General features: G+C 36.8%; 1 pseudogene; it reads left to right on the top strand.

The window, feature by feature from the left end:
- Positions 1 to 6,833: 6,833 nt before the first annotated feature.
- On the top strand, positions 6,834 to 7,623 carry LOC132670762 (4-hydroxybenzoate polyprenyltransferase, mitochondrial pseudogene; annotated as a pseudogene).
- The last annotated feature ends 238 nt before the right edge of the window (positions 7,624 to 7,861 follow it).

Here is a 7,861-nt window from a genome sequence, read left to right as displayed (position 1 = left end):
AATCAGCAGTGCTTTGGTCTACACCAATGTTAAAAAATGTACTGCAAAAGGGTTGCCACTCCTGGTCCCTTGACCATTAATTGATTATTCTGTCCCCTTGGGATTAACATCCTAGGCAACACAGAACAGTAGAGAAGCAATGCAAAGGGAATAGATTAGGCCTTTAATCAAGATATGAGATCTAACTGTAATCTAGAGTGTACACCATGTCAAACATCTAGTAGTGTAATTTTTTAATTGAACCGCTGCTGACATTGCCTGAAACACATAGCCTCTTAAATGTTTCCATAAGTTTAAAGGATGCAATAAGTTTAAAAGATGGTGAATGTGTTTCTACCTCTGGCAGACAGAATTGTGACAAGTAGATTACAACAAATGGTATGTACCTGTGGGTGTTCGATAATTGTGAATTATCCCCTCCCTAAATCTGAGAAAGCTACAGATAATAAAATGCCATATTGCTATGGCATTTGCATGAAAACTCTCATAAATATATTCAATACGGTATTACTAATAACATAATAATGAATATAACATATTAATAAAAATATTCAGTCACATTATATAAATGCAAGTCAAAACTGAGCAAAGATTACAGGTGACAGAGATACGTGATATAATCAAGACATGTTCAGTCAAACTTTGCAGTTGTTTAATTTTACTAACAGAATTGTTAAAAATAAATAGCACAATTGTTGTTAGATGTCTTTGATAAAATATGTGTTAAACCATTACAAATTTTAAATCAGAACAGTCACTAATACACCTAGCAGGAGATAAGAGCCAAAACATTAACTATACTCCTCTGTATCCAATATACTTCAGTAAGAGTTCAACAGGGTACAAATTATTGCAAATTGTTAATACATTTTAGCAGAAGCAGCAACAAGCACAATAAATATTTAAAAACTTGAAAACCTGACCTAACAATTCCCCAAAAGAGCACATAGTTGGATAGGTACACAATGTGTCCTCATCCAATGCATGCCTTTACTTTGTTTCTTGAACCAATCTAATACAAAATAATACTAGAAAGTCCAGTATACTCTATCAGATTGACAAACAGGGAAAACGTATCTGATGTATACTGGATTTGAAAGGAAGACCTGTGTTGTAACAGGACACAAGTGATGAACACCTACTCACAGAGTATGATGAAATAAAAAGGTCACTAGCAAAATAAGTATTCGTGAAATTGAAATGATAGATTGAGGGGGCAGAAACCAGGGAGAAAGGGAAAATGAAAGGCATATGATCAAAAGATAAGAGAAATACACATAAGTATACATATTATATGTAAAATAAATATTAATAAACACTCATTCCCATCTTTACAGACAGAAATCCACATAGAGAGATAGAATCCAAATATCTGATCAAAGTGACCAATGCTAAAGAGTTCTTAGCCAGTACCATGTTGAGTTACTGTTAATATTTTAAATGTATTTCAGATAAAAATCAGAAAGAAGGCAGGAAGGCAGAAAGAAAGAAAGAAAGAAAGAAAGAAAGAAAGAAAGAAAACAAAAGAGAAAGAAAGAAAGAAAGAAAGAAAGAAAGAAAGAAAGAAAGAAAAAAAGAAAGAAAGAAAGAAAGAAAGAAAAAGGAAGGAAGGAAAAGGAAGGAAGGAAGGGAGGGAGGAAGAAGTGTTAGAAATAAAAATATATATACAAACAAAAGAGAAAAAATGCAAACAAAATTTCATGTATAACCAATTCAATTAACATTGATTTTTTTCAAGATAACATGCATTTCAAACTTGAATTGCATAATATTTCAGGTCTATTTGGTAAACAATGTTGTATTGAAAAAAATAAAGTATGAATAAAGATTTACCCGATGGGGTATAATAGCTTAGCTTAAAGAACTATAATTGTGCACATAATGCTTAATGTTTACCTTGAAAAGAAGTGCTTAATCATGTAAAAGTGTTTTCCCAGAAAATTACTTTTTAATCTTTCGAGAGGCAGCCTTTCCATTGATTTGCAAGCACAGTACGAAAAGGAAAGCTTAAGAACAAAGGACCAAGTTTAAATAATAGAAAAGGCAGGCCATAATGTGGGCATAGCTGGGAAATTCAATGTTTAGGCTAAGATGATTATTATTTCTTTCTTTGAAGATAATTGTATTTCCATTTACTTCTGTTTGCTAGAACAAATTTTATAGGGATAGCTATAAGGAGGAATTAATTTTGACTCCTGAAATTAAGTGTGAAAGTAAAAGAAAACTGCCCTGAAATTGCAAGATACAAGGATAGTCTTGGCTTCAGAAGTAGAACCCAGTGATTCGTCTCTTACGTATGACACCCACTGCCCATCCTGAAAAGTGCCCCCTTAAAGCCCATCATGCATTTAGCCCATCTCGCCACCCCCATCAACCTTCAGTTTGTTCTCTGTATTTAAGAGTCTCTAGGCAAACCTTAAGAAACCTATTCTTTTCACATGCTTCCCAAATGAAGCAGCACACAAAGATCACTGCCTGGCATTTTATTATTAATAAAATAATTCTGTTAGTCATAAGAGGAAAAATCTTACTTTTCAAGAATCCGATAAAAAATTTAAAAGTTCATTACTATTTCTTCTTTGAAGTCTTAGATTATAAGAACTGACATTGTTCCATGAAGCCTTAGATTTAGCAAACTTAGTGTGTGATTCAGTCTAAAGATCAGATGTTAGAATGGGACTACAAAGCCAAATGTTATATTTCTTTGATTTTTTTTCCTGTTTTTGTCAATTTATTTCATTGTTATTTTGAACTACTTGATATCCCTAACCTCTATTCAAATAAAAACAAAATCAGATTGTTAAAACCCAAAGACCCAGTGGAAGGCATTTTTCATGCATCATCCTAAGAAATCAGTAAATTACTATCATTTAGGTTTCATTCTATCTTCTTACCATTCTTTAATAGGTTGTTTTCCTTTATTTACAAATGTAAATTTAAAGAGTTTGCTTTGGTAGAGTAACTGGTATAACTTAACCCTCTCCCAGAAAACAAATAAAAATGCCAAACAAAATATTTTTAAAAATAACTATTCGAAGGCATGGGAGAGCAAATGAATAGACACAAAAAATTAAGGGGAATTATATCTTAAAGTGAGCTCCACTTTTTTTTCTAGAGCATATTCCAGTCCACATGGCAAGAGGTGACTAGAACACAAGCGAAAAATTGTTGTCTCAGTGGCTTGTAGCCTCAGATAACAGAATTAGGGCTACCAAAGTTGCTGAAAATTGAGTGTAAAAACCCTAGGGGAAAGAAAGAGGACACTGAAGGGGTATTCCCCAAATCTATGTATGACTATCCTCAAATTACTGGCTGTTCCCTAAGCTGAGCATGCATGGAGAACATTCTAATGATAATAGTGAAAAACATCAAGTGGAAGGGTGACTTCAGTGGGCAGAAATCTGTTTCTTCCTACAGAAGGAAGATAAAATTTTGAGTTTGGGTTCTTTTCAGGGAAATACAACACCATCATGTCTTAAGACTATCAAGGACATACTAGTACTACAATACTTATCTTGAACAAAGATAAAATCAAAACGGATCTTTCCTTTCTAAATTTTTTTTTAATGTTTACTTATTGTTGAGAGACAGAGACAGAGCATGGGAGTGCGGATGGAAGAGGGGCAGAGAGAGAGGGAGACACAGAATCTGAAGCAGGCTCCAGGCTCTAAGCTGCAACCACAGAGCCCAATGTGGGGCTTGAACTCACAGACTGCAAGATCATGACCTGATTTGAAGTCAGACGCTTAACTGACTGAGCCTCCCAAGTGCCCCCAGATCTTTTCTAATAATGTATAAAACCAAGCTTCCATAGTTCAAGTTTAATAGCCAACCAGTCCGATAAACAAAAATCAACATTCTGCAGAGAAAGATAGTAGAATCTAGAGTTTCTGTAAGTATTTATCTACAATATCTAGTATACAATAAAAATTACTAGTTACATGAGAAAAAAAATGTCGCCCATATTTAAGAGAAAGACAAGTCAATAAGAGATTCCAAGATAACCCAGAAGTGGAGTTTTCAAAAAAGAACTTTAAGCTACTAAAGCATATTCAAGGATCAAAAGGAAACTATTGTCAAAATTAGTGAATATATGGAGGATCTCAGCAGAGGAATGAGAAATATAAAAATAACCCAATGGGAATTTAGAATTTAGAAGTGCAATATCTGAAATAAAAGATTCACTAAAACGGATTAACAGATGACTGGAGATGGCCAAAGAAAGGATCAATGTATGCAGAAAATGTTCAATAGAAATGATCTAATGTGAAAAATGGAGATAAAAATGACAAGAAAACAAAAGAGCCTCAATTATCTGTGATGAAAAAACAAGTGATCTGTGATGTGTAATGGGAGTTCCAAAAGGACTTGAAGAGAAAATGGGATAGAAAAAGTATTTCAGGATACTAGAGCTGAAAATTTTCAAAATTTGTTAAGAATATAAACTACAAAGAGGTCAGCAAATGCAAAATAGTATAACACAAACTAGACCATATCTAGACATGTATATTTACACTGCTGAAAACCAAAAGAAAAAACAATGTATATTACAAAGACAGATACAACTAAAAACCATGGCTGACATTTCACTAGATTTAATGGAGGCCAGAATGTAATCAGATCTTGACAGTGATAACATTAAAACCAATAACAAGGAGGACTTCTATTTCTGGGATGATGGAGTACACGTACTTTTCCTTATTTCTCTAAATACAACAAAAATCATATATATGTGAATTTATGCCTTAATCTAATCTGGTACCATTATACGAAGAGAAAATTTGGGCGCACAAACACCAGACATATGCATGCACAAACATGCACAGAGGAAAGACAATGTGAGGACACAATGATAAGACAGCAATCTACAATTCTTGAGAAAGGAACCAAACCTTCTGACACCTTGATCATAAATTTCTAGCCTCCCCAACCATGAGAAAATAAACTTCTCTTGTTTAAGCCACCCAGTGTGTGGTACTTAATTATGACAGCCCTAGAAAACTAAGATGGTGGGTAGATAGAAAGATACATAGATAGATGATAGATAGATAGATAGATGATAGATGATAGATAGATAGATAGATAGATAGATAGATAGATAGATAGACGTGTGTGTGTGTGTGTGTGTGTGTGTGTGTGTGTGTGTATTTGTGCATGTGTAATACTTTAAGACTTTGAAAGGTAGCAGAAGGTAGACCAGCAAGGATCTCAAGACCCAAGGGGCAACATGGTGGTGAGTTGCTTTTTGTTTCATATCCCAGACTTGGAGCTGAAGAAGATGATAGCCTAGAAATTCCAGAAAATGCAGACAAAAAAAGAAAAGAAAACAAAACAAAACAAAACACAAAAGTGTCTTTTCTCTGCCCGAGAGACTAGGAACAGTCAATCTAGCAAGACCAAAAACTTATAGACAATAATCAATCTACTACAATAAAAAATAAAGAAAAAACCATGGCCACAGCCCAACCAGAGCAGCACAGGCTGAGTGGCAAAGCTAGACTTCCATTCTTATGAGGCTGTCATTATTCCTGAGGTGGTGTTGAAGAAGGTCAAGTAAGGAGTTAGGATTTTGATTCCCATCAGCTAGTAATGAATCCCCTGCCCTCAGAGTTAATGAAGCCCATACAGCCTAGATCCCACACCAGCCAGCAGTTAACAAGGAACTACTCCCCACTGGTGTCATGGCAGCCCTAGGGAAGATTCAGGACTCTTAATCAGTGGTAATGAGCCTATCCCCACCACAATGTGAGTGGACTCCACATGGGGAGCTCGGATTTGAAAGTTCATCAAAAAGTAACAAAGCCTTTACTCCCATAGTTGTTAACAAAGGCCAAGTGGGCAACTTGAATTTCTATTTCCATCTAGAATCCCCACTCCTTCCTTATGAAGCAGAGTCAGAAAAAGTTAACTAAACCAGAATTTTAAATAATACCCGAAGTCTCAGAACATAACATAAAAATGTCCAGATTTCAACTGAAAATCACTCCTCATACTGAGAACCAGGGAGACCCCACACTGAATAAAACATAAATAAATATAAAAAAGACAGTCAACGGACACCCATACCAAAATCACAAAAATGTTAGAATTATCTGACATAATGAAACCTGGATGGTGAGTGGAAAGAAAAAACAATCTCAAAAGGTACATACTGTATGATTCCATTTATATAATAACATTCTTGAAAATACAGTTATGGGAATGGAGAACAGGTCTATGGTTGACAGGGGTTAAGAAGAGGGTGGGGCAGGAGAGAAGTGGGTATGGCTAACATATGGCAACATGAGGGATTCTCGTGATGATGAATGTGTTCCGAATCAGTTGAAGGCGTTAAGACAAAAACTGAGGTTTCCTGGAGAAACAGGAATTCTGCCACAAGATTTTAACATGAGAATCCTCCCTGAATTTCCAGTTGCTGGTCCTTACTACAGATTTTAGATTCAAGGCTACATCAACTCCTGTCTGAGCATCCAGATTGCCTACTACTCAGCCCTCTCCATCACATAAGCCAATTCCTCAGAATAAATCTTTTAATACATCCTATTAGTTCTGTTTCTCGAGTTCTTATTATACACCTAATAAGATAATAGTGGTGATACGAAGTACTCAATAAGCCAAAGAAGGCAGGGAATGACGCAAAAAGAACAAAGAACACATAGCTCAGGGACCATACCTCCTAGGTTCCCCAGCAAAGGTTCATGTGGAGTTTGTGGGCATGAGGCAGGCAAGGCTGCTGGCCTCCTGGGGCTGCTCCCTGACTCTGGCACCCACTGCTGCAGGGGGACTGATGACCCTCAGGCCCAGCAGCTGCTCAGCCTGTGGCTTTGGGGATCATGGATTTGGTGCCCCACCCTCTACAACCCTACCTGCTCTTCATGCTCTTGGACAAACCCATTGGAATCTGTTCCCGAGTCTGCCATGTATCTGGAGCACAGATTTGGCATCTGAACTGGGTTGTTTTTCAGATTCATACATGCTCTTTGGCAATGGAGCTTCTCTGATGCATGGAGTAGGCTGTACTATTCACGACATCTGGGACAGTGACTACAATAAAAAGCATAGCTCAGGGGGCAGCATCCCTACTTCTCATTATCTCCTACTCGCTAATGAAATGAATTACATACATCATAAAAAGAATTACATACCACCCCAAGAATTAGCCTTGGGGATCGTTACTTGGATGGTCTACTTTCAAGGGCTCCTGTGATCCAACTATTTACCTGCATCTTTATTTTCTGAAATTATATGGCCAGTAAAATGTGATACTATCTATGCTCATCAGGACAAAAGAGATGATGTTCTAACTGGTCTGAAGTCCATGGTGCTGTGGCTCTGTAGAAACACCAAGCAGTGGCTCAAGGGCTTTAGTGTCAGGATACTGGAGGCACTGTGACTAGTGGGGCCTGGTCAGTACCAGATCACTTGCTATGACCCCCCTCTGGCCATAGGAGACAATCAGCCTCATCAGAGTCACTCTAGACATCCACAAACCTGAGGATGGTGGAAATAACTTACCTCCAACAAAGTAATAGGACTAATAGTTTTTTAAGGACTGTCCTTGGGAATTTGTAGAAAGAAAAGAAGACAGACAAAACAAAGAAAAATATAAATAGAAGAATGTAAAATTGGCAAATGAAGTTTACCTAAGAATTTTTTTATTTTTTTTAATTTTTTTTTATTTATTTTTTTGAGAGAGAGAGAGAGAAAGAGACAGAGTGTGAGCAAGGGAGGGGCAGAGAGAGAGAGAGAGAGAGAGAGAGAGACAGAATCAGAAGCAGGCTCCAGGCTCCGAGCTGTCAGCACAGAGCCCGATGCGGGGCTTGAATTCACAAGCTGTGAGATCATGACCTGAGCCGAAGTC

Source organism: Panthera onca, chromosome C1, assembly GCF_046562875.1.
Source record: "Panthera onca isolate mPanOnc1 chromosome C1, mPanOnc1 haplotype 2, whole genome shotgun sequence".
Classification (NCBI taxonomy): Eukaryota; Metazoa; Chordata; class Mammalia; order Carnivora; family Felidae; genus Panthera; species Panthera onca.
Note: the sequence above shows the minus strand (reverse complement) of the source record. Positions and strands in the feature narration are given on the sequence as shown.